Raw genomic sequence first — 11,881 nt, 5'->3', positions numbered from 1 at the left:
AAATCCTATAAAAAAATAATGATAAATAATTAAGCTTTGTTGTTTGATTAGTAGTCTCACACCGATATACCCGACCCGACCCGTATCATGTTACAATGTTTCAATCCACTCCACGGCGACCGAAGCCCCCGAGCTTCACTTCCCTTTTCTCCGTTCGTCATCATAGAATAGTGTTTCCTGAAAATTGAATGTCTCTGGCCAGACTCGAGTTTTCGACATTTATAGCAAGCTTGCTATAATCTTATCTTATATGCCAAATTTTAGTTTTCTATTTAAAATATTTTGTTGTTAAAACTCATTAATAGTTTTAAATAGTACTTGAATATATTTAAAATGATATTGGAATATTGGAATATTACAATTTGGAATGAAGGGCCTAGCCGGACGAGATAGTCCTTCGAATTATTTAAACAGCCGTTGTGCCATTCAATTTTCGGTCTATTTTCCCCATTTACTTGCATTAATTTAATCATATAATTGCATTTAATTGAAATTGATATTTGAGATTTTTTCCCGATTTTTTGGTTCAAAATGTTAATTACACAAAGTGAAAAACACGCAAAAATTCGACAAATGCAGGTTTTTTAGAGAAATTGAAAAATAGCATTGATCATATTTTTAGACTATCAACATATGTACCAGAACTTTTTTTACGACAGCTCGTAAACGACAAACAGGGACTGAGGTACGAGGCAGCCGACACAGTTCAAAAGGCTGCGTACCGATTACATCAATGCACATAGGAAAGTTTTTTATTTTTCAATCTTTTTTTACGGAATTACCAACGTATTTGTGAGATTCTTCTAATTAAAATGAGCCTAAATACGGCACAATTTGAGCCATATTTACTTATTTAAAGTGTGATCATAATTACCTAATATAGGTTATTATAATATAGGTCATTTAATATAATATATTTATAATTATAAATAATTTAGGGATGTACGGGCCGCTCGATGTTCGGGTTCGAATCGGGTCGGGTCGCAGAAAGTCCGGCGGCGGCCCTTCGATTCGACTTCGAATTCGTCGGGCGGGTACGAAAAGAATAGAACAAGTTCGGGCGGACGAGTTATTGCGTTATCCGAGATTCAAATACTCTGCGTTCTTATGACATAGATAATGGTAATAATGGTTTTCTTTCTTTACTTATAACGTGATTTTTAATATACTTGGTTTTTTTATAACTACATTAGGTATATTCGCCAAACGCGTGCTCTTTATTTGTATTAAAGCTTGAATAATGCACGTTTCATGTGAAAAACTTAAAAGACAATATTTCTAGCTTTTTAACGAATTTTCTCCGAATGAACTTAGATATGTATCGATAATATCATTAAAATGTCTTTACGGAAGTTATACAATACACCTAGAAGATTACAATATGGTAAAGTATGGCAATAATTAAAAACGAAATATAAATATAAACATTATACGTATTATATTTCGTGTTTATATTTTATTCTGTATTATCTATAGGCTCTATATAATTAACTTCCCGATTTTATAGGGAAGTTATTGTAATGACCCCGAAAATGGAAAATCGATTTTTTAGCAGATCTTCACGTTTCATGGTCATTGCAGTCATTTTAGACTATTTTCAGCAAAATGTTCGTATATGTGTGTGTGTGTGTGTGTGTGTGTGTGTGTGTGCGTGCGCGCGCGCGCGTATGGCCGTTTCTATGTACTCAAATTTTTCGTTAACGTTTTCAGAAATAGTAACAACGCGATCAGGATGATGAATGATGCAATCGATATGCCCCGCTGTAACTTAGAGCTGATTAGATTTTGGTCCATTTTGGTCAAGTAGTTTTTTAGTTTTTTTAGTTTTTTCGAAAGAAGTTCATTCAACAATGCAATTTATACGAGAGAACCGAAAGTTTCCACCGAAGAAACAAACGTAATTACACAAAAAATTTTTTTTCGATTTCTTTAAAATTAAAAAAAAAATTTTTTTAATTTTTTTTTGTGCCTTACGATGATGTTTCCGCTTACAATAATCGAAAATTATCCCAATGCAAGAGTGAGTTAATCATCTCTACTCGCGAGAATACATTTTCAAAGAATATCGATGAAAGTACAAAAAAAATTTATATTACAATCTTTAAAAAAACAATCAGTTCAAAACGAATTATTAACTGAGATTAAATTGAAAATTAATATAAACTATATGATAATTATTAATAACATTGATGTTGAAAACGGATTGATTAATGGAGCACACATGCGGAATATTAAAATTTATTACTTTTCAAGAAAATACTAAAATTCCGTCTATATTGTGGTTAGATTTTCAATTGGCCAGAGTAGGAGTGAAAGTAAGAACTCGTTATCGTGATTATATGAAAAATGCACAAATATTGATCAAAATTTTACACCAATAATAAAAATATCGAATCAAGTAAATATGTCGAGTGAGGAAAAATATCAAATCACACGTAGTCAATTTCCAGTGGTTCCTGCTGAAGCGATTACGATTCATAAAAGTCAGGGACAAACATACGAGAAAGTATGTTTGGATTTTAAAAAATCAGAAAGGCGAACTTTACAAATTTTGTATGTAGCACTGAGCAGAGTTTCAAAATTGAGCGCGGTTTATATATCTTGGGACAATTTAAATTAACAGTATCGAAGAAAACCAAGATCAATACTGCAAACCCGGATAATGAGGAGTTGTATCGTTTGCGAAAAACTAATTAAGACAATTTATTTTGCAACATTAGTATACTATAACAAGGAACCAAGCGAGCAACGAGCATACGATGTTGGTTTAATGTGACGCCATATAGCAAACATTTTGATAAGTAGAAAACTATTGAATTTCCCTGAAAACGTATAATCTTCTTAAAACGTACACTTAATAATGATAATAATATACTGCAACTAACGAATCGGGAAGTTCTTTGTGTGGCTCGTGGAGAGTCACACACCAAATAAAAAAAAAACATTAATAGCTATAGGTACTACTAGCCATGCGTACCACTAACCCTTTCGCAAGAGCAGTCCTATCCGCGAGCGAGCAAAAACAACCCTACTCGCGAGCGAGCGAAGCGAGCGAGCAACAATAGCCCTCTAGTTTTTTATTTTATATGATTTTATTTTAAGTTAATTTCTATTTTATTTTATATTGTATACTATATATTATCTTTTAAGAATTTGTGTAAGATTAATGATAGTTAAGTAGGTTACTTAACAGTTAATAAAAACAACACCCACTGAAAAGTTATCATAACTTATTACATACCACGTTGTAAATATTTTCTTATAATTTTTTCACGTGAAACGTGCATTATTTCAAATTTTAATACAAATAACGATCATGCACATGTCTGCCGAATATACCTAATGTACTTATATAAAAATCACATTATGGACAAGTTATGAAAGAAATACGTACCATTATTATTATTATCTATTTCATATAAGAACGCACAGTTGATTCTCGGGTATCGCGATAACTCGTTCGCGCGATAACTTGTTCTATTGTTTTAGAAGCCGCCCGACAAAGGTGAGTCATGAGTACACTGCGGATCTTTATGCAAAATAAAAAATGTTTGCATTGATTGCACGGCACATGAGCCAAATATAAATTGTATTCTTTTTTTAATTATCCTATTAAGCTGAAACTAATACATTGATGTCCTTAAATATTTTTAACATGTCCACTGCTTTAAATTGAACGTGTACATTTTTGTCATACATGCATAAAATCCGCAGTCTAGTCATAAGCTTCCCGATGTGTCTGATGTATCGCGTACCCGACTCGAGCCCGATATGCGAAAAACCAAGACAAGGTAATAAAAGTAGTGGTTTTTCCCCCTCCCCAAGTTAGCACAGGGTCCTCGATGTCGAAAACTGAGATTCGACTCCCCAGAGTACCCCTAAATGACGTGTCAAAATTTCATTAAGTTCGGAATACTTTCCAGGTAGACGCCTTTTTTCGACCTGCCGACTGGACTATATGAAAAAACTTGACGACACTGAGGAAAATGAAAAATTGAATAACTCCAAGAAAAATGGAAAACTTAATGACTCCGAGAAAAATAAAGAACTTACTGACTCTGAGGAAAATGAAAACTTTAATAACTCTCAGTTAATAAGCTGTCTTCAATGCCTCTTAAAAATGCAATTAATCGCATGTAGCGATTGATCAGGTGTTTCTCTCTCTATATTAAAAAATATTTAAAAATCCGTTGACAAATCTGTTTTGTGGCGTCAGGATACTGCTGTCGATATTCCATCACAGTTTGTATAGTATATATTATTTCTCCACTTTGTTTCTATATAAAATTTTAATATGATCCTCCATTAGTTTAACGCCCCGTTCAGCGGTATCATTGACCACCTTCAGTCTATGTTTCAGTCAGTCTACTTATTATTCATAATAACTTCTTTTTCCGATATTTTAACTGTTTTTCTTTTGTAGATTGGAGCGTATTAATGAATTTAGTTAAGGTAGTAGAGAGACTTCCAGGATTGCAAGATATTCATTTACTCATTTCTCGATAATACAAACACGGGGTTTTTCACTAGTCAAAAACGCTAGATAAAACATCGATCTAGGGCGCTATCTGCCTCAAAAGTCCTATTTTTTCGATTACGAGGCGTAATTTTCATTATTCGGCAGCATGTAGCTATGAAAATAGCTATATGCGCAGTTGTATGCTTCCGAATAATGCAAATTACGCCCCTTAATATCTCTGTCAGTTATGTATATATAAAAAAACTCTTCAAACAAAAGTTGTAGTATATAAGGAGGTGGATATAGTATCAGAGAAAAAATTTTTTTTCAAAGTAATTATTTCAAGTTTTCAAAGTCACGGATGTTTTTTCTATCAACAACTGTTTATGCTACATACTGATTCTTAAAGAGAAAAAAGACAAATTCAACGATATATCATAACGTCTATTTATGTAAAGATTTAAAAAATTCAAAATTTTCAAATTTGCTGCGCCTCATTTTCCCATGATCCAATCGGCCCCAAAATTTTTCCAGATCATTTTCTCAACATTTGTTACAATTCTGGTTTACGGGACAAAAAAATTTCATGGTCGAAAAATAAGGTCCACCCTAATGTCCATATACGTAAATTACGAGAAGCAGTAAAGGGTGCTTAACGTCGAAGAAGAAAATCCTGGTAATTAAAACTTAATATGTACTACATTCTACGTTATTAGAATAATTGTAGTTTAATTATGATACATTTTATATCAACATTTTTTATTTACACTTAGAAACGCACTGTCTCGGAAGGAAATGGACATTCGAGAGAAGCAATAAAATTAGAGCATCATCGCGAAAAAAGATGAGTTTGCAATAACCTCAATATTTTATGAAATTCTATTATAATTATAGTTATGACTGTGTTTTTTTATTATAGGAAGACAGAAGATCAAATAAACTTGTGTATGCTAGTATAAAATCAATTTATATATATTATACAATTTATTTTATTATTTGTTTGACAACTAATAAATCTACAAATTGTTTCATAAACTAAAAAATACTTCCTGCATTTTCGTATTCTCCAATCAGTCCAAATAAATACCATCAACGTGTTCTCATATACCAATTTTTATTAATGCAATTATGACAGTAACAAAACGTTTCTATTTAAAATGAATACATATTTTGAACATAGTTTTAACATTTTTAATTTTTTGGAAGGTTAAAAAATGTAATTAAAAAAGTAATGAAAAATAAAAATAAAAAAAAAATCCTCGCTGCACGGGGACCCGAAGGCTAGCTCCAGATTGCGATTCATACGCTCGACGGCTCGACAGTCGAATTTCAGTTTCGTTTCCGTAAGCCGTAAAGCATGGCAACATGGCAAGTTCTAAAAATAGATTGTGGCTCGCACAAGCAGCGCACACGGATATAGTAAAGGTACGCTGGACAGTGTAGCGCGCGGGCGCGTTGCTAACACGATACCAATACAGTGTCTTCTGCACCGACGAAATGCCGTCGTTGGCCTCCTGTTTCTCACTCCAGTCAGAATATATTCTAGAGGGCGTAAGAGAACACCGAAAAATTCGAGTCCCGCCAACTCCCGTAAGGCTGGCAGTCTTTAACAGTATCTCGTCGGTGGTATCTCGTCGGTGACCCAATGCATTTTGGTGTCCGTCGGTATCGGTGCGCTAACGCCCCATTTCCGTCGGTATCGGTGTGCTAACGCCCCGTTACCATTCAGTGTCAACACCCAATGTTACCGATAAAACACAATTTTGGAGCATTTATTAGCACGAATAAAAAATTGTATACTCCATTCGCATTACGTGTATTTAATATGATTCTTAAATTGAAAAATTTTTTTTTTACGCCTTCCTAATGTGTTCGTTTTTATAGTTTTCTTATTACATTTCGATATACAGTAGTGAACAGAAATTTAAAGACACTCTAAAAAAGACGATAACTGTTTCAATATTGTACTATACGATTTGAAATATTTTGTGAAAGCTAGAGCAATTGGTTTACTATAGGTTGTGAAAAGAAATGTTTTTATATGTTGCATTTTCAACTTTTTTATGTGGGCCTATATTGAAAATTTAAAAAACATGTTCTGAAGATCTGCGTGACTCAAACATATTTTGAAAATTTCGTCAAGATCGGTCGACGTTGCAATGAGCTACAAACGTTTAAGGGTGGTAAAAATTGCAGATTTTCACGATTTTCGGCCTCTAACTGCAATAAATCTAAAGATTCTTACATCTTTCAATGCCTGTCGTTCTTATTAGCGTATTCGCTCTCTTTACGGCGAACGGGCAGAAGAGCGCCTGAGAGAGCCTTTTCGCGTTTGCACGCATCCGATGATTTTCGGATGTATTGAAAACTCATAATCGGACAACGTTGCGTACTTTAGACTTGACAACGCTGTAGACATATCGTTCGCAGATATTTTTGCTACAAAAAAGGCCATTCATTGGGTTTTATTATATTATCGTGCAAACACCATAGGGCCTCCTGGTTAAATTTGCTACGGGCCCCGCGCTGGATTAATCCGGCACTGGCTGTGGAAGTTTTACCAGTCGAACCCGATTCGTGTTGGTTCTAGTTTTCGAATTCACCGTTCTTAAAGCGTAGAGGACGCTAAAAGCACTGGCATTTTAAGGTGTCGGTACTTCAGATTCCTATGGACACCAAGTCCCATAAGGTGTCAGGTCTATTCCTATATCTCGTGTGTGCAATAACTTCCCTATAAAATCGGGAAGTTAAAAAATACTAAAAGTAACATTCCACAACTTCTTTATGTGGGCCTACATTGAAAATTTAAAAAGTACGTTTTGTAGGTCAGTGTTAATTATATGCACTGTAAAAGTTTCATCGAAATGGGTTGATGCGGCAAAAAGCGACAGACATTGAAAGATGTAAGAATTCCTAGATATTGGCCGAAAATCGTAAAAATCTGCAATTTTTTTAAACATTGCAGCGTCGACCGATTTTCACGAAATTTTCAGGATATGTTTAATTGCCACAGACCTACAAAACGTATTTTTTAAATTTTCAATGTAGGCCCATATAAAAAAGTAGTAAAATGCAACTTTTAGTATTTTTCCTACAATTCCGATTAATTGCAATTTTTGAAAAAATTTCTTTTCACCTCCTGTAGTAAGCTAATTGCTCTAGCTTCTCAGAAAAGTTCAAATTCTTTCGCGATTTGCTATTTCAATAAAAATTTGCTCATTTCTGCTCCCCCCCCCCCCTACAATTGTATTATATTATATTTATTCATCCATGTGGATTTCTTTCGAACTCTTTAGTAAGGTGAAGTGCCCTATGCCTGGACAGCATATTTTTCTATTTTAAATTTTATCACTTTAAATAAACAAAAATAATTTTTTTAGATTTTTAACATACAGTTCAGAGTTTGTAAAGTAATTTAAAATTAAAAAATCATTGTTTAGGTTAATATCTTAATTGTATTAACAAGAATAATTCAAACCTATAGTGGGACATATTAAATCCAATCTAAGCTAGAACCTGGACAGAAGTAAACCCTATACCGGGACAAATTCAATTTACGAGTTGATCGAACGAACATAACCTAAAACGTTGGTTGGTTGCGCATGACGAATAAAAGATGCTTTGCGTATTGTATTATTTAACCAAATATATGTTTATATCGTTAACCATTGAAGGTGCTTCTCGTTATTTACGAACCCACAACATATAATTATGTCTATTAAATCGAACTTTATAAAATTTTTAACAAATTACATACAAAAATATTATTCTATTAAATTCTATTAAATTCTGTTCTCTAATTTTTATTTTTTGTTGTAAAGCAATCACTTCAAGAGACAATACTTCTTTTTCCATATTGTCTAATTGAGTGCATAATTTTGCTTTTTCTTCTTTAATTTCATCTCTTTCTGTGTCATTAGTTGCTTTAGACCTATTATGTGAGTAGAATTGGGATATAGTGCGACCAATTCCACTTGGTTTTCTACACAAAACTTGCATAAAGGCAAGTTAACGTGTGACGCATGGTTATCTACAAACAAAATTACAGGGAATTGATAATTATTTTTCTTCAGCCAAGGTACAAAAATATTTGCTATAAACTGGAAAAAAGTTTCTGCTGTCATCCAGCCATTATCACTATAGGCTACTCCCCAGCTTTCTGGAATCTTCTCTAAGATTTCTTTTTTGGGTACATTTTTTAGATCAAACATGATCATTGGAGGTAGAATTACCCCTTCAGCAGATGCTGTAAACAATACTGTTAAGCAGCCCTTCTCATTGTTTGAAACAATTCTTTTTACTGGTGCACCTTTCTCTGCCAAAACACTACTTTCTTTGGGTACAAGCATGAAAGAGGATTCGTCCAAGTTGAATATTCTTTTAGGATCTGTTAAGGGTATTCCTTTATCTTTCATTTTGCTTTCAATATCATGAAACCAAAGCCTCAAATCACTTTCAGAAACTGACGCTCTTTTTACAGTAAGATTTTGTGCGATTTGCTTGCTTAGGTTTGTATGTCTCTTCATAAATCCATTAATCCAGCGGTGACCTGGTCTGTTATTTCTAAAAGGTGTTTTTCTGTTCTCTGAAGTGATAAATTTTTGAACTTGATCACACACAATATCTTTTGTTACTGGAAATCCCTGCTCGGCACAGTAAATAATCCATTTTTCTATGTCATCTTCTTCTGTCTTAGACAGTACACTTGGTGATCCTTTCTTAGCATCCACAGAACTTAAATTTTTCATTTTTGAATGCAATGTGCTTTTTGGAATCTCATACAGGTTAGCAGCTTCCCTGAACGATAACCCACCATCCATTGCATTGAGAGCTTGTATGATGGACTCAACGGAATGAGATTCTTCAATTCTCTTAAATATTTATTTTTATTAAATCTTCTACTGTCCTTTAATCTGTCATTTTTAATAATATCCTTAGATTTTATGAAGACTTTTGGCTTGCTGTTACTTTTAATTTGTACTCTATCATACTTATTAATTCTGTTTCGACTAGGATCAAGAGTTTTACTTCTAGTGATGGTCATCCTGACATTTTAATTTTTAAAGCAAGTTTACAATCTGAAAAAACATTTTTTAAAGAATTATACCGACATGAATAATTAATTTTCATTTACTGTTTTAAGAAAACTTGTCATAATACAACTTTTAAGGTTAGGTAGTAATACGGATAGATTTATGATGTAAACATAAAGTATTATTAACGTCACAACTGGAATACATTTTCTACATACGTTATTCAAGCTAATGGAAGACTAGTTATACGTATATTTAGTTAAATATTTTGCAAACAATGCGTTGATTTTATTTACAAACGCGTGTCCGGCTTCAAGCGTAAGCAAACTGCGTATAACCTTAAAGTGGGACAGCTACTGCGTCATCGCGTCCCAGAATGGAGTACTTATATTTGAAAACAGTCCTAATCTTGGACATCTAATATTCGGATTAATAATTATTGTTTACGTTAAGTTTGATTGCCAATTTATTTTAAAATATCAATATTATTATGCGTGATAATTACTTTTTGTCCGAAGGCTTAAATTATATCTTTTTTTCTAACAAAAGTTCGAACTATAAATGCACATGATTCGCATGTAAATAGACTATTTTGTATACTGTTTTAAGATGAACTTTGAATTTATTTTTAAATGTCAATTGATGTCATAATGAAATAATATTCACACCTACTTGTAGCTAAGAGGCCTCAGAATATATAATATAATTATTTAATCTCTTAATTACTGATTTTACTATGAAAATTTAATTGTCCAGATTTAGGTATCACTTTTGGACTGTCCAGACTTAGGGCACTTCACCTTACTGTTGTGAGCTGACGAGAAGATCCCTGGCAGGAATGCGGTGACGTAGGCAAGAATGCGCACCCGATTGGTTGGCTTGGAGGGGGGGCGCCTAGGCTCACACGCCGTTTCCACCAGAGCGTTCTATTGGCCAACGCAGTCACCCCCACTACTCGAGTCGCGTGACGAAGAGAGGGAATCAGACGCACCCTAGGGTACTCAGTGAGGGTACTCAACGGCGTAGGCAAAAAATTCAGAATACTGCTGAAAAATTGTCCTGACGTAAAACTTTCTTATTTTCCTATTCTTATTGTATTCTGTATTGTATATACAGGGTGTCTCAAAATTAGGTCCGGAGCCGAAAATGGGAGGTTCCTGAGATCATTTCAAGCGACATTTTCCTTTGAAAAAATGTCGTCCGCGGCTTCGTTAACGAGTTATTAACGAAAAACACAGACCAATCAGAGCGCGAGCTAGACGCGTGCAGCCCGGCGAGCCGGCAGCCGAGTGTCGGTGGCACGCCGCGATGTCGTAACGAACAAAAGTTTCTCGATGATGTGAATCCTCACCAATTTCGATAAGCTTTGGATATGTTGTCAATACCATGATTCTGAACAACATTTCCCTTCACAGTTTCTGTCGATCGGCTCTAGTTTACGACATTATTGTAAAAATTTGTAATTGTAAATCGATCGATGTACTATTTCCTATCCGATTTCGATAATCTTTGGATATGTTGTCAATACCATGATTCTGAACAACATTTCCCTTTACAGTTTCTGTCGATTGGGTTTAGTTTACGATATTATTGTAAAAATTTGTAATTGTAAATCGATCGATGTACTATTTCCTATCCGATTTCGATAAGCTTTGGATATGTTGTCAATACCATGATTCTGAACAACATTTCCCTTTACAGTTTCTGCCGATCGGCTTTAGTTTACGATATTATTGTAAAAATTTGTAATTGTAAATCAATCGATGTACTATTTCCTGTCCGATTTCGATAAGCTTTGGATATGTTGTCAAGACCATGATTCTGAACAACATTTCCCTTTACAGTTACTTTATTGTAAAAATTTGTAATTGTAAATCGATCGATGTACTATTTCCTATCCGATTTCGATAAGCTTTGGATATGTTGTCAATACCATGATTCTGAACAACATTTCCCTTTACAGTTTCTGTCGATCGGCTTTAGTTTACGATATTATTGTAAAAATTTGTAATTGTAAATCGATCGATGTACATACTACATATTTCCTCGCCGATGTCGATGAGCTTCATTTCAAAGGAAAAAGATATTTAAAACATCGAATTTATAACATATTTCAAAGTCATCGAAATCGGTGAGGACCCACATCATCGGCAACTTTACCCGAACGATAGAAGAAGCACAAACTTATTGAATTAAAAACTCACTTATTCAGCCGTAAATCCATTTAACTACCACATACAACCACCACACTTTTACATAATCTTCGAATCGGTGTTTTCGAGAATCATATGATTCTCGAAAAATCAATATCTCCTTGGGAACGATTTCATTTGTTTTAAACGACGCCTTCATCGAATACATTGTACGCTGGGAGAGCACAGTTTCGCGC

This window comes from Lasioglossum baleicum, chromosome 5, assembly GCF_051020765.1.
Source record: "Lasioglossum baleicum chromosome 5, iyLasBale1, whole genome shotgun sequence".
Classification (NCBI taxonomy): domain Eukaryota; kingdom Metazoa; phylum Arthropoda; class Insecta; order Hymenoptera; family Halictidae; genus Lasioglossum; species Lasioglossum baleicum.
The sequence above is the reverse complement of the archived record's forward strand: the minus strand, read 5'-3'. Positions refer to the sequence as shown.